The sequence below is a fragment of the Coregonus clupeaformis genome, unplaced genomic scaffold (assembly GCF_020615455.1).
Source record: "Coregonus clupeaformis isolate EN_2021a unplaced genomic scaffold, ASM2061545v1 scaf1697, whole genome shotgun sequence".
In the NCBI taxonomy this organism is placed as follows: domain Eukaryota; kingdom Metazoa; phylum Chordata; class Actinopteri; order Salmoniformes; family Salmonidae; genus Coregonus; species Coregonus clupeaformis.
In genome coordinates, this window is record NW_025535151.1 from 13,833 (window position 1) to 29,446 (window position 15,614).

The following is a 15,614-nucleotide window of genomic DNA, read 5'->3' on the forward strand; positions in this document are numbered from 1 at the left end:
GGTCTCTTTCTTCGGTCAGGGTGTTGGAACTGATCTGCAACTGGTCTCTCTCTTTGGTCAGGGTGTTGTAACTGATCTGCAACTGGTCTCTCTCTTTGGTCAGGGTGTTGTATCTGGTCTGTAGCTGGCCACTCTCTTTGGTCAGAGTGTTGGAACTGATCTGCAACTGGTCTCTCTCTTTGGTCAGGGTGTTGTAACTGATCTGCAACTGGTCTCTCTCTTTGGTCAGGGTGTTGTATCTGGTCTGTAGCTGGTCTCTCACTTTGGTCAGGGTGTTATAGCTGGTCTGTAGCTGGACTCTCTCTTTGGTCAAGGTGTTATAGCTGGTCTGTAACTGGTCTCTCTCTGTAGTCAGGGTGTTGTTTCTGGTCTGTAGCTGGTCTCTCTCTTTGGTCAGGGTGTTGTAACTGGTCTGTAGATGGTCTCTCTCTTTGGTCAGGGTGTTGTAACTGGTCTGTAGCTGGTCTCTCTCTTTGGTCAAGGTGTTATAGCTGGTCTGTAACTGGTCTCTCTCTGTAGTCAGGGTGTTGTTTCTGGTCTGTAGCTGGTCTCTCTCTTTGGTCAGAGTGTTGGATCTGGTCTGTAGCTGGTCTCTTTCTTTGGTCAGAGTTTTGTAACTGGTCTGTAGCTGGTCTCTCTCTTTGGTCAGGGTGTTGTAGCTGGTCTGTAGCTGGTCTCTCTCTTTGGTCAGGGTGTTGTAGCTTGTCTGTAACTGGTCTCTCTCTTTGGTCAGGGTGTTGTAACTGGTCTGTAGCTGGTCTCTCTCTTTGGTCAGGGTGTTGTAACTGGTCTGTAACTGGTCTCTCTCTGTAGTCAGGGTGTTGTTGCTGGTCTGTAGCTGGTCTCTCTCTTCAGTCAGGTTGTTGCCGCTGGTCTGTAACTGGTCTCTCTCTTTGGTCAGGGTGTTGGATCTGGTTAATTGGTTTCGCTCTGTGAAATAATACCATCAACGACCAAGGTAACAGTGGAAAAGTTAATCTATCATTACCAGGGTTGGGTTCAATTGCATTTCAATTCCAGTCTATTCAGGAAGTACACTGGAATTCCAAGTCCAATTATCTTCAATATTTTTCAATGAGGACAATGTGGAATTGAAATTGGAATTTGGTGTACTTTCTGAATTGAATTGAATGGAGTTTAAATGGAATTGATCCCTGGTCATAACACCACTGATGATTAAGAGAAAGTTTGATTGAGAACATATCAAACTCACGGTAGAGCAACAGGCCTATGATCCCAGCCAATAGGAGAACACACAGCAGCCCCAGACTCACTGCAGCAGCTCCAGAGTATCTCTTCCACCACTGATAAAACACTGAAGCACAAATTATTACCATAAGAACTTGCTCTTTATCAGCGTTGTATTTGCATCGACTTTTGTGTCCATTTGCTCTTTGAAGCACCGAGGAAAAAACACAAACTTGACAAGGGACAGAACACCAGAACTGAGTTCCAGCACCTCACACTTTATACTGCTTGACTTCCAGAACCTCTTATAGAACACTGGCTTAAACATATTGCAGAGTTCAGGCACCCAAAATGAGTACTGGCACCTATTTCAGTCCAAATCAAATCAAATTTTCATTTTTCACATGCTTCATAAACAACAGGTGCAGACTAAAAGTGAAATGATGACTTATGGGTCCTTTTCCAACAATGCAGAGTAAAAAAGAATAACAAATACACAGTGAATAACGAATAACATGAACAAGTAAAAATAACATGGCTATATACAGTCAGTACCAGTACCGAGTCCATGTGCACGGATACGAGGTCATCAGAAAGTGACTTTTTTCACATTTTGTTGTGTTACAGTCTAAATAAATAAAAATGTGTCACTGGCCTGGTCTGGAGTTATGTTTTTAGAAATGTTTACAAATTAATTAAAAATGAAAAGCTGAAATGTCTCGAGTCAATAAGTATTCAACCCCTTTGTTATGGCGAGCCTTAATACGTTCAGGAGTAAAAAGTTGTTTAACAAGTCACATAATACGTTGCATGGACTCAATCTGTGTGCAATAGTAGTGATTTCTGAATGACCACCTCATCTCTGTACCCCACACATATAATGATCTGTAAGGTCCCTCAATCGAGCAGTGAATTTCAAAACACAGATTCAACCACAAAGACCAGGGTGGTGTTCCAATGCCTCGCAAAGAAGGGCACCAATTGGTAGATGGGTAAACTAAAAAAAACAGAGCTGTACAGAATAAAACTATTCCTAAACATGCATCCTGTTTGCAACAAGGCACTAAAGTAATACTGCAAAACATGTGGCAAAGCAATTAACATTTTGTCCTCAATACAAAGTGTTATGTTTGGGGCAAATCCAATACAACACATTACTGAGTACCACTCTCCATAGTTTTTCAGGATAAAAAAAAGAAACTGACTGGATTTAAACACAGGCAAAATCCTAGACGAAAACCTGGTTCAGTCTGCTTTCCACCAGACACTTGGAGATGAATTCACCATTCAACAAGACAATAACCTAAAACACAAGGCCACAAGAAGTTTGCAGAGTTACAGTTTACTTAAATCTGCTTGAAAATCTATGGCAAGACTTGAAAATGGTTGTCTAGCAATGATCAACAACGAATTTGACAGATGAAAAGAATAAATGGGCAGATATTGTACAATCCAGGTGTGTAAAAGCTCTTAGAGACTTAGACAAGAAGACTCCCAGCTGTAATCGCTGCCAAAGGTGATTCTAACATGTATTGACTCAGGGGTGTGAATACATACAGTGGGGAGAACAAGTATTTGATACACTGCAGATTTTGCAGGTTTTCCTACTTACAAAGCATGTAGAGGTCTGTAATTTTTATCATAGGGACACTTCAACTGTGAGAGACGGAATCTAAAACAAAAATCCAGATAATCACATTGTATGATTTTTGAGTAATTCATTTGCATTTTATTGCATGACATAAGTATTTGATCACCTACCAACCAGTAAGAATCCTGGCTCTCACAGACCTGTTAGTTTTTTTTAAGAAGCCCTCCTGTTCTCCACTCATTACCTGTATTAACTGCACCTGTTTGAACTCGTTACCTGTATAAAAGACACCTGTCCACACACTCAATCAAACAGACTCCAACCTCTCCACAATGGCCAAGACCAGAGAGCTGTGTAAGGACATCAGGGATAAAATTGTAGACCTGCACAAGGCTGGGATGGGCTACAGGACAATAGGCAAGCAGCTTGGTGAGAAGGCAACAACTGTTGGCGCAATTATTAGAAAATGGAAGAAGTTCAAGATGACGGTCAATCACCCTCGGTCTGGGGCTCCATGCAAGATCTCACCTCGTTGGGCATCAATGATCATGAGGAAGGTGAGGGATCAGCCCAGAACTACACGGCAGGACCTGGTCAATGACCTGAAGAGAGCTGTCATGGATTAAAATCCTGCAGCGCACGCAAGGTCCCCCTGCTCAAGCCAGCGCATGTCCAGGCCCGTCTGAAGTTTGCCAATGACCATCTGGATGATCCAGAGGAGGAATGGGAGAAGGTCATGTGGTCTGATGAGACAAAAATAGAGCTTTTTGGTCTAAACTCCACTCGCCGTGTTTGGAGGAAGATGAAGGATGAGTACAACCCCAAGAACACCATCCCAACCGTGAAGAATGGCGGTGGAAACATCATTCTTTGGGGATGCTTTTCTGCAAAGGGGACAGGACGACTGCACCGTATTGAGGGGAGGATGAATGGGGCCATGTATCGCGAGATCTTGGCCATGTATCGCGAGATCCTTCCCTCATTTACATTACATTTACGTCATTTAGCAGACGCTCTTATCCAGGCCAGAGGTGGATGAACGCAATGCCCTCGTTTGGGTGTAGGGACTGATCAGAGCCTGAAGGTACGGAGGTGCCGTTCCCCTCACAGCTCCATAGGCAAGCACCATGGTCTTGTAACAGATGCGAGCTTCAACTGGAAGCCAGTGGAGTGTGCGGAGGAGCGGGGTGACGTGAGAGAACTTGGGAAGGTTGAACACCAGACGGGCTGCGGCATCCCTCAGTAACAGCTTTGAAGATGGGTCGTGGCTGGGTCTTCCAGCATTACAACGACCAGAAACACACAGCCAGGGCAACTAAGGAGTGGCTCTGTAAGAAGCATCTCAAGGTCCTGGAGTGGCCTAGCCAGTCTCCAGACCTGAACCCAATAGAAAATATTTGGAGGGAGCTGAAAGTCCGTATTGCCCAGTGACAGCCCCGAAACCTGAAGGATCTGGAGAAGGTCTGTATGGAGGAGTGGGCCAAAATCCCTGCTGCAGTGTGTGCAAACCTGGTCAAGACCTACAGGAAACGTATGATCTCTGTAATTGCAAACAAAGGTTTCTGTACCAAGTATTAAGTTCTGCTTTTCTGATGTATCAAATACTTATGTCATGCAATAAAATGCAAATTAATTACTTAAAAATCATACAATGTGATTTTCGGGATTTTTGTTTTAGATTCCGTCTCTCACAGTTGAAGTGTACCTATGATAAAAATTACAGACCTCTACATGCTTTGTAAGTAGGAAAACCTGCAAAATCGGCAGTGTATCAAATACTTGTTCTCCCCACTGTATGTAAATTAGATATTTCATTTTCAATAAATGTGCAAAAATGTCTTACATGTTTGCACTGCATCATTATGGGGTTTTGTGGGTAGATTTTGTCCATTTTGAATACCAGTGTTGTAGTACTCATCCGGTCTCGAGACCACACAGTGACTCGTGCTTGGCTCTGTCTTGGACCGTGAGGACTCGTACGTTTCTTCCTGAGACCAGCATAAAACCGCTTCGCCAGGCCAAATATATACACTCCTTTCTTGATACATTAATATCTTAACAGCCTTATCTATTACAGACATGTTTGCGCAAACCTATAGGCCTTCAGTTTGTGACAGGTTCGTGATTCTTAAAGGACAGCAACCGTAACCACTCATGTAAGAGACTTTTTGTAAAACACAAAGGGCCAGTGGTGCAGGGGAGGGGATACTCACTTTTAATCCCTACTGATGCGTATCATGGAGGTATGCGACTTACCAATGATGTAGTACAATAGAGAAATCATTCACAAAGTAGACAACACAATCGTAAAGCACGTGAAATATATTCACACAAGGTGGCTTTCCTTCACTGGGGTGGGCCGTTTGGGAACTTTTGGGCACCAAAAAAATATTGCTATCTGGTTGTAAATCACAGCTGGCCTGGTACATTGTTTGCTGACGACATTCAAGATGCACCGTTTCAGTTTCAATGACTCAATATTCTGGACAAAAAAAACGAATAAATATAACTAAGGCTGGGTATGTCAATACAATCAAACTAGCAAGGGCAATGATCACAAGTCAGTCATAACGTCGCTAATAGGCTAGCGGATCTATTTATGTAGCAAGCAGTACTGAGGATACGAAGAGGCAGGACGCAGGAATCAACAACGTAAAGGTTTACGTAACACTGAGCAAGAGAACAACAACAAGCGAGTACAAGACATGACACTAACAATCACACACAACACAACACTGAACAGCCCAGGGCTATATAGGGGTGGTGATGAGATGGTGAGGTGCCCAGGGCTATATAGGGGTGGTGATGAGATGAACAGCCCAGGGCTATATAGGGGTGGTGATGAGATGGTGAGGTGCCCAGGGCTATATAGGGGTGGTGATGAGATGAACAGCCCAGGGCTATATAGGGGTGGTGAGGAGATGATGAGGTGCTGGGGCGCTGGAGGTGATTAGGGTGCGTTGGATTTCCATTCCTGTGTTTGCCGAGGTGGTGCGCTCAGACCGGTGGCTCAGTAGACCGGCGAATCAGAGCGCCAGGAGGGGAGCAACGGGAGGAGACGTGACAGATGATACTACTATGTATGCTGTGGCCCCGACTGGTGATCTGGTTGTGTCAAAACTACAGTCAGATTTTATAGCTATGCAGGAATCCCTTGCTGATTTTAAAACGTGTGCTTAATACGAGCAAAATGGAGGAGACGTGACACTAACGTTACTTTCTGAAAGAACTGTACATGGAGGTAGGGGTCAAGTAACTAGGCAACAGGATAGATAATAGACAGTAGCAACAGTGTGTGTGTGTGTGTGTGTGTGTGTGTGTGTGTGTGTGTGTGTGTGTGTGTGTGTGTGTGTGTGTGTGTGTGTGTGTGTGTGTGTGTGTGTGTGTGTGTGTTTGGGGTATACGTATGTCAGTATCAAGCACTATACCAGGATAAACTGTTACCTGATGGTTGATCACCAACTCCATCCTTCCTGCAGGGCTTGATGGGTGTTTCGTTGCTGTATATACAATCATCAATATCCATGGTCTTCATTTCATTAGGTGCTTTGCCTTTAAATCCATCTCTGTTTCCATAGTTTGCCTCTGACATCTTTACACACTTGTGCTCAAATGCAGTAACTTCTACTGTTGTAACTTCTACTCTTGTATCTTCTACTCTTGTAACTTCTAATCTTGTAACTTCTACTGTTGTAATTTCTATGGTTGTAACTTCTGCTGTTGTAACTTCTACGGTTGTAACGTCTGCTGTTATCTCAGTTGTAGGTTTGTGTTTCCTCACTTCACCGCTGGATCCTCTGTGTGACTCAGCCTAATGTAAGAGACAGTTTTAACTGTCAACCTCATTAAAGGGGAAACTGTCTAACCAATAGTATGACACTAACCACCACCACGTGACGCCAACCTTATTTTCTTTGTTTTCCACAGTGTAGATTAGTTTGTATATTTAGTTTCTATTAGTTTAGTTTACCACAGTGTAGATTAGTTTTACCATGAGATTAAAGCATTGAAGTGACAATGTGACCCGTTTCAGGAAGCTAAGCCTATGTCGCACATCACCTCTTCACATGAGAGGCATTTGAACGTAATAGTTTTTATTTTATCAACGTATTTTTTTGCAGAAATTGAACTTTAACGTAATAACAAACTTGTAAAAACTGTAAATACGATTAGGTATGATATAGATATATCTATTATATATGTATGTATAAAAAAAATTATGCACTCACTAACTGTAAGCCGCTCTGGATAAGAGCGTCTGCTAAATGACTAAAATGTAAATGTAAATATTATATACGGCTCTATGCCGAAGGTAGAATGTGGTCCCGGTTCCAGGGAGATCACCGGATAGAAGATCCAATATGGCTGCCAACGCAATGCCGTATATGGCCATGTGTGTGTGACGTCAGTAGCTCTACTCTCATTGGTCCAAACAATTTGTTTACTTTTTTTTTTTGCATTTAGCTTGCAACACAGCCGTCAAGACGTCATGGATTAGATCAATGGATCATCAGAAATGAGATTAGATAGACAGATAGATAGATAGATAGATAGATAGATAGATAGATAGATAGATAGATAGATAGATAGATAGATAGATAGATAGATAGATAGATAGATAGATAGATAGATAGATAGATAGATAGATAGATAGATAGATAGATAGATAGATAGATAGATAGATAGATAGATAGATAGATAGATAGATAGATAGATAGATAGATAGATAGATAGATAGATAGATAGATAGATAGATAGATAGATAGATAGATAGATAGATAGATAGATAGATAGATAGATAGATAGATAGATAGATAGATTGATAGATAGATAGATAGATAGTTAGTTTGAACAAATATTTCAAGTAAAAAAAAAATGTGAATGCGATGCAGCTGGCGATTGTTTAGATAACGCTAGACTAGCTAGCTACAAATAGCTAGCATTAGCTACAAATAGCTAGCTAGATGGGTGATGCATATTTAAGGTGTTAAACAGGAACTCTGGAGCTCAGGCCCAGATCAACACTGCATTTATATGGTCTAATGGCCAACACCACAATAACAAGAGACTCTATCTGTGCTATTAAGTATAGTAGGGCTGCCTATACTAGGGTTAGTAGGGATCAGGCTTTCCTGACCTGTCAGGCATGTAGGGCATTGGTCACCAACTCTGTTCCTGGAGAGACACAGGGTGTGCAGGCTTCTGTCCCAGCTAACACTATGAGGACTAATACACTGGAGGGTTTGTAAGTGTTGGGCTTGTCCCCACTGCTTACCCCACGACTCTATCTGGTTGAATAGTGTCTACTCACCTGTTGCAGGTAGGCATGCTATATAATGACTCTACAACATAGCTCCAGGTATCAGACCAGGTATGGGAGGTAGACTATAGGTCTACATATTATAGCCAGGGTTGGATGATGACCACTTAGTACCCACAGAGCAGGTCAGAAGTTACCTTGGAGGGGCGTGGAGAGGAGGGGCGTGGAGAGGAGGAGCGTGGAGAGGAAGGGCGTGGAGAGGGGCGTGGAGAGGAGGGGCGTGGAGAGGAGGGGGCGTGAGAGAGGAGGAGGTGTGAGAGAGGGGGCATGGAGAGGAGCGTGGAGAGGAGGAGTGTGGAGAGGGGGCGTGGAGAGGAGGAGCGTGGAGAGGAGGAGCGTGGAGAGGAGGAGCGTGGAGAGGAGGAGCGTGGAGAGGAGGGGCGTGGAGAGGAGGGGCGTGGAGAGGAGGCGTGGAGACGAGGAACGTGGAGAAGGGGCGTGGAGAGGAGGGGCGTGGAGAGGAGGGGCGTGGAGGGCGTGGAGAGGAGGGCGTGGAGAGAAGGGGCGTGGTGAGGAGGAGCATGGAGAGGAGGGGCGTGGAGAGGAGGTGCTGGAGAGGAGGGTGTGGAGAGAGGGCGTGGAGATGAGGGCGTGGAGAGGAGGGCCAGTGGAGAGGAGGGCGTGGAGAGGAGGGGCGTGGAGAGGAGGGGTGTGGAGAGGAGGGCGTGGAGAGGAGGCGTGGAGAGGAGGGCCAGGGAGAGGAGGGCGTGGAGAGGAGGGCGTGGAGAGGAGGGGTGTGGAGAGGAGGGGTGTGGAGAGGAGGGCGTGGTGAGGAGCGTGGAGAGGAGGGGCGTGGAGAGGAGGGGCGGTGGAGAGGAGGGGCGGTGGAGAGAAAGAGGTACGTTAAGTACCATGTCACCAATCTGAAATGGTGGCAGCATCTCACACTATGCAGTGAGATATCCACCATTCAAAGCACATTGCACAACATGGCCTGGTAGTAGCCTTCACACTGGGAGATTTCATAAGCCGATTGTTTACACTGTGTTAGCTGTAAAAACATTAGGAGAGGATACAGTCCATTCTCCTAACATTGTTGACACTGTCATAGTATGATAGGAAAGGAGCCTTGTCCGCTGGATATGGCGTGTGAATGACAATCTAGGAATGTTAGCGGGATGCTCTGGCTTGTTTCATGGCTATATCTATTAGACATGACTAGGGCTTTGTCAATGTTTTTAATTAAATTTTACAAGTTCAAATAATTTAATTCATTCACATGGCAGAATACAATTGAATTGCATGATAAAACTACAAATCTAACATAAATGCAACATACATTTAGGGAACTATTGTTGTGGATGTTGTTATGAGTTGCCGTTCAATAATGGAGTCATATAGGGGATGGATGGTGTTCAGTTGTGGGTGAAGACTACTGGGAGTTCTGCTAACCTTTATTGTTGAGTGGTAAAATACTTTGAGATTTTGATTGTGTGATTGAGACTGAGTTTAAGCTACACTTTATGAACGGACAAACTTTGCGCGACTGATGTCACTTGAGTTGATTTGAACTCATTTACCGGGCCGGACGGTACTTTTCTCGAGGAACCAGAGATCATTGTGTTGTGACGTTATTATGTGTGTGATCATTTATTTTACAACCGACGCAAAAGAACACAGTGGTTTTGAAGTTATTTGCAATGTTTTAAGGGTTAATGAAAAGTTTTATTTCCATACTGACTTTTACGTGAGTCCTTTGTATTGGTACTTGACGGACCAGACGGGACTCACTCCCTCACAAACAAAAAAGGAGAAATCAATATTTTCTCTGGTAGGCACAACCTACCTGGCATCCATAACAAACAATAACTTTGAAGTCAAAACCGTTACAGGGAAACTGTCAGCCACCTTATCTCCAGAATTCCAGAATTGTTCCAGAGTTCTACAGCTGTAATGCCCCGTAGAACCAATCAGACTGTGTTCAGGATGATTCTTATTCTACTGGATGTTTCTTAATTATATTTACTTCTGTCTACAAGAAACCCGAGTTCCGGACAGATAAAATGAGATCCAGAAACAGCGGAGGTTCCATTTGTCACGCTGGCAGTCTATTGGTCAATGTCATCATGACCATTACTATTCCACAGTAGCCTGGCAAGTACAATATAATGTGTTATTTGACAGATATAGTGACAATATAGGCTAAAATATAATTTGACTTAATCTAACTAAGAACGTTGTTAAATAGAACATATTAGATCACATTGATAAAAAGGACAGGATATCTTGTGGTTCACTAAGCAGTGTCATGTATGTTAGACGACTGCCTCCTCATTCCACAAACCCTCTTCTGCTAAATGATTTTCCCCATAAACCATCTATCCGGGTGCAGAATGCCTGCAATCTTTTCTGGACTACTTGCGAGAGGAAGAGCGACCTGATAACGGTGTTCCAGAAAAGACAGGGGTATGATTTCCTCGTCTCTATAAGGTTTATCAAACCCCCCCCGGGGCCACAAAAAATAACTGGAGCTGGAGTTTATTTGTGAACCTTTATTTTGACAGGGAAGACATATTGAAACCTAGGTCTCTTTTCCAAATGTGCCCTGTATAATACAATATAAAACACACATTAAACATATATACAGCTCCCTCCACTAATATTGGCACCCTTTGGTAAATATGAGCAATAACGGGGTGTGAACAAAAAATGTCTTTATTGTCTATCCTCTTGGTCTTTCCTTCTAAATATTCACCAAAAAAAAAACGAACCTTTAATTCAAGTAAAATTGAAAAAGAAAATGTTTTATCATAAAACAAATTTTTTCTCAAATAAATGTGATGCCACAATTATCGGCACCCCTTCATTCAATACTTTGTGCAACCTCCCTTTGCCAAGATAACAGCTCTGAGTCTTCTCCTATAATGTGTAGTGAGGTTAGAGAACACATGGCAAGGGATCTGAGACCGTTCCTCCGTACAGAATCTCTCCAGATCCTTCAGATTCCGAGGTCCACGCTTGTGGACTCTCCTCTTCAGCTCATCCCACAGGTTTTCTATGGGGATTAGGTCAAGGGGACTGGGAGGGCCATGGCAAAACCCTTGATTCTGTGGTCAGTGAACCGTTTTTGTGTTGATTTTGAGGTGTGCTTTGGATCATTGTCCTGCTGGAAGATCCAACCACGGCCCAGTTTAAGCTTCCTAGCAGAGGCAGTCAGGTTTCTATGTAATATCTGCTGGTACTTGATGGAGTCCATGATACCATGTATCCTATCAAGTTGTCCAGGGCCTTTGGAAGAAAAACAGCCCCACAACATCAAAGATCCACCACCATACATCACAGTGGGGATGAGGTACTTTTCAGCATGGCAGTCTTTCTGTCTACGTCAAACCCACCTCTGGTGTTTGTTTCCAAAAAGCTCTATTTTGGTCTCGTCTGACCATAGAACCCGGTCCCATTGAAAGTTCCAGTAACGTTTTGACAAACTGTAGGCGCTTGAGTTTATTGTTTGATGACAGCAAAGGCTTTTTTATGGCAACCATCCCAAACAACTTGTGGTTATGTAGGTGGCGTCTGATCGTAGTTTTGGAAACTTTCTGACCCCAAGACCCAACTAACGACTGCATTTCTCCAGCTGTGATCCTTGGAGATTTTTTTGGCGACTCGACCCTTCCTCCTCACTGTGCGTGGGGTCAATATAGACACACGTCCTCTTCCAGGCTGATTGCTAACATCTCCAGCTTCTTTAAATGTCTTAATTATTGCCCTGATAGTGGAAATGGGCATTTTCAACCGTTGAGCTATTTTTTTTATAGCCATTTCCAGATTTGTGCAGCTCAACAACCTTTTGTCGCACATCATTACTGTATTCTCGGGTCTTTCCCATAGTGATGGATGACTATGGGAACTTGGCCTGTGTGTCACCTCATATTTATACCCCAGTGAAACAGGAAGTCATGGCTGAGGGGCCAATATTAGTGGAGGGCACTGTATATATTAGAATACAAAAATAGTCATGGTAAGCACAAATAAGACGTCACAAATCACCCAGAAAAAGTTACATTCGTCCACAAATAAATCCCTAATCAATACATTAAATTGCCCAAACGGCACCAGAACTTCAAGATGAAATGTTATTTTTGAATGTTGTTCCAGCAATACGGAGCATTAAAACTAAAAGTCGGGGCCATAGCATACATAATAGTATCCTCTGTCACGTCTCCTCCCGTTGCTCCCCTCCGGCGCTCTGATTCGCCGGTCTACTGAGCCACCGGTCTGAGCCGCACCACCTCGGCAAACACAGGAATGGAAACCCAACGCACCCTAATCACCTCCAGAGCACCTGCAGCTCATCATCTCATCACCACCCCTATATAGCCCTGGGCACCTCATCACCTCATCACCACCCCTATATAGCCCTGGGCACCTCATCATCTCATCACCACCCCTATATAGCCCTGGGCACCTCATCATCTCATCACCACCCCTATATAGCCCTGGGCACCTCATCATCTCATCACCACCCCTATATAGCCCTGGGCACCTCATCATCTCATCACCACCCCTATATAGCCCTGGGCACCTCATCATCTCATCACCACCCCTATATAGCCCTGGGCACCTCATCACCTCATCACCACCCCTATATAGCCCTGGGCACCTCATCATCTCATCACCACCCCTATATAGCCCTGGGCTGTTCAGTCATTGTTGTGTGTAATTGTTTAGCGCCGAGTCGTTTACTCACGCTGTTTTATTCTCAGTGTTTAGTAAACCTTTACCTTGTTCATTCCTGTAGCTGCGTCCTGCCTCTTCGTATCCTCAGGACTCGTAACAATCCTCCACATATAGATGAAGTAAAACAGATTAAACAGATTGACCAATGGTGTTTATATAACTAGTGAAGAGAACAGGTTGCAAAATCGACCCCTGTGGTACACCTTTTATGTACTTCAAGAAAGTCAGACTTCAACCCCATCAATCACGATGGCCTGAGTTCTGTCACTAAGATAATCATGAACAGGCGTCAGAGCTCAGACCTATCGAGCACAACTTATTCAATATAATAGCATGATCAACAGTATCAAAAGCTTTTGACCAATCCAGAAACAAAGCACTTGCAGTCAGGTCCAAAAGGATTGGAACCCTTGATAAAGATGAGCAAAAAAAAACATTTCCTAAAATGTTTTCAGAGATGGGAAAAGTGGATCATTTATGTTAGATTTGTAGTTTTATTTTTGTCATGCAATTCAATTGTATTCTGCCATGTGAAGGAATTACATGAATTTGAACTGGTAATATCTAATAAAAAATGTGGACAAAGTCCTAGTCATGTCTAATAGATATAGCCATGAAACAAGCCAGAGCATCCCGCTAACATTCCTAGATTGTCATTCACACGCCGTATCCAGCAGACAAGCCTCCTTTCCTATCATAGTATGACAGGGTCAACAACGTTAGGAGAATGGGCTGTATCCTCTCCCAATGTTTTTACAGCTAACACAGTTAAAACAATCGGGCATGAAATCTACCAGTGTGAAGGCTACTACCAGGCCATGTTGTGCAATGTGCTTTGAATGGTGGATATCTCACAGCATAGTGTGAGATGCTGCCACCATTTCAGATTGGTGACATGGTACTTAACGTACATCTTTCTCTCCACGCCCCTTCTCTCATCCGGCCTTCCTCTCCACAGCCCCTCCTCTCCAAGCCCCTACTCTCCACGCCCCTCTCTCACGCCCCTCCTCTCCACACCCTCCTCTCCAAGCCCCTCCTCTCCACGCCCTCCTCTCCACGCCCCTTCTCTCCACGCCCCTCCTCTCCACGCCCCCTCCTCTCCACGCCCCTCCTCTCCACGCCCTCCTCTCCACCGGCCCTCCTCTCCACGCCCCTCCTCTCCACGGCCCTCCTCTCCACGCCCCGCCTCTCCACAGGCCCCGCCTCTCACGCCCCTACTCTCCACCCGGTCCTCCTCTCCACAGCCCCTCCTCTCCACAGCCCCTCCCCTCCACAGCCCTCCTCTCCACAGCCCTTCCTCTCCACAGCCCCTCCTCCACAGTCCCTCCTCTCCACAGCCCCTCCTCTCCAAGCCCCTCCTCTCCACAGCCCCTCCTCTCCACAGCCCCTCCTCTCCAAGCCCCTCCTCTCACCGGCCCTCCTCTCCACGCCTCCTCTCAAGGTCCTCCTCTCAAGCCCCTCCTCTCCACCGGCCCTCTCTCCACGCCCCTCCTCTCCAAGGTCCTCCTCTCCAAGCCCCTCCTCTCCACCGGCCCTCCTCTCCACAGCCCCTACCCTCCACAGCCCCTCCTCTCCACACCCCTCCTCTCCACGCCCTCCTCTCCACCAGCCCTCCTCTCCCACGCCTCCTCTCCACGCCCTCCTCTCCACCAGCCCCTCCTCTCCCAGCCCCTCCTCTCCCAGCCCCTCCTCTCCCAGCCCCTCCTCTCCAAGCCCCTCCTCTCCACCAGCCCCTCCTCTCCACGCCCCTCCTCTCCACTGGCCCTCCTCTCCACGCCCCCTCCTCTCCCGCCCCTCCTCTCCCAGCCCCTCCTCTCCCAAGCCCCTCCTCTCCCAGCCCCTCCTCTCCAAGCCCCTCCTCTCCACAGCCCTCCTCTCCACCAGCCCATCCTCTCAAGCCCCTCCTCTCCCGCCCCTCCTCTCCCAGCCCCTCCTCTCCCAAGCCCCTCCTCTCCCAGCCCCTCCTCTCCAAGCCCCTCCTCTCCACGGCCCTCCTCTCCACCAGCCCCCCTCTCCACGCCTCCTCTCCACTGGCCCTCCTCTCCACGCCCCTCCTCTCCAAGCCCCTCCTCTCCACGGCCCTCTTCTCCACCAGCCTCTCCTCTCCACGCCCCTCCTCTCCACGCCCCTCCTCTCCCAGCCCCTCCTCTCCACGCCCCTCCTCTCCTGGCCCTCCTCTCCACGCCCCTCCTCTCCCAGCCCCTCCTCTCCAAGCCCCTCCTCTCCACGCCCCTCCTCTCCACGCCCCTCCTCTCCACGCCCCTCCTCTCCACCGGCCCTCCTCTCCACGCCCCTCCTCTCCAGCGGCCCTCCTCTCACGCCCTCCTCTCCACCAGCCCCCTCCTCTCCACTGGCCCTCCTCTCCACGTCCCTCCTCTCCACGCCCCTCCTCTCCAAGGCCCTCCTCCCCACGGCCCTCCTCTCCACCAGCCCTCCTATCCACGCCCCTCCTCTCCACGGCACTCCTCACAACGCGCATCCTCTCTCCTTGGCTCCTGAACTATTCCATATAGAAATATTATTAGATACTGTCGTAACTTGACAAGGAATGCCCACACGATTTCAATATTACTTTCCTTTACTTTCAACCTAAGAAATAAAATGTGTACAGCCATGTACAAACGGTACAAATACAGCAAAGCGATACAGCCCACTCAACATGTGGTAGTGTCGCATTGTACAGATCCGACTCCGGGTGATGACATCATAAATAGGGAAAGGTCACTGTCAATTCCAATAATGACCTTGCACACATGAATAGTAATCATACTATACTGCAGGTAAGTACAACACATATTAAATGTAATTATTTAAATACTGTCCACACTATAACAGATA

General features: G+C 46.1%; 1 long non-coding RNA gene across 1 annotated transcript; it reads right to left on the minus strand.

The window, feature by feature from the left end:
- Positions 1–835: 835 nt before the first annotated feature.
- On the minus strand, positions 836–6,659 carry LOC121562572. Its single transcript, XR_005999570.2, has 3 exons — positions 6,224–6,659; positions 1,214–1,315; positions 836–930 (listed from the first exon to the last, which is right to left on the minus strand). It is a non-coding gene; the product is annotated as an uncharacterized LOC121562572 (long non-coding RNA).
- Between the last annotated feature and the right edge of the window lie 8,955 nt (positions 6,660–15,614).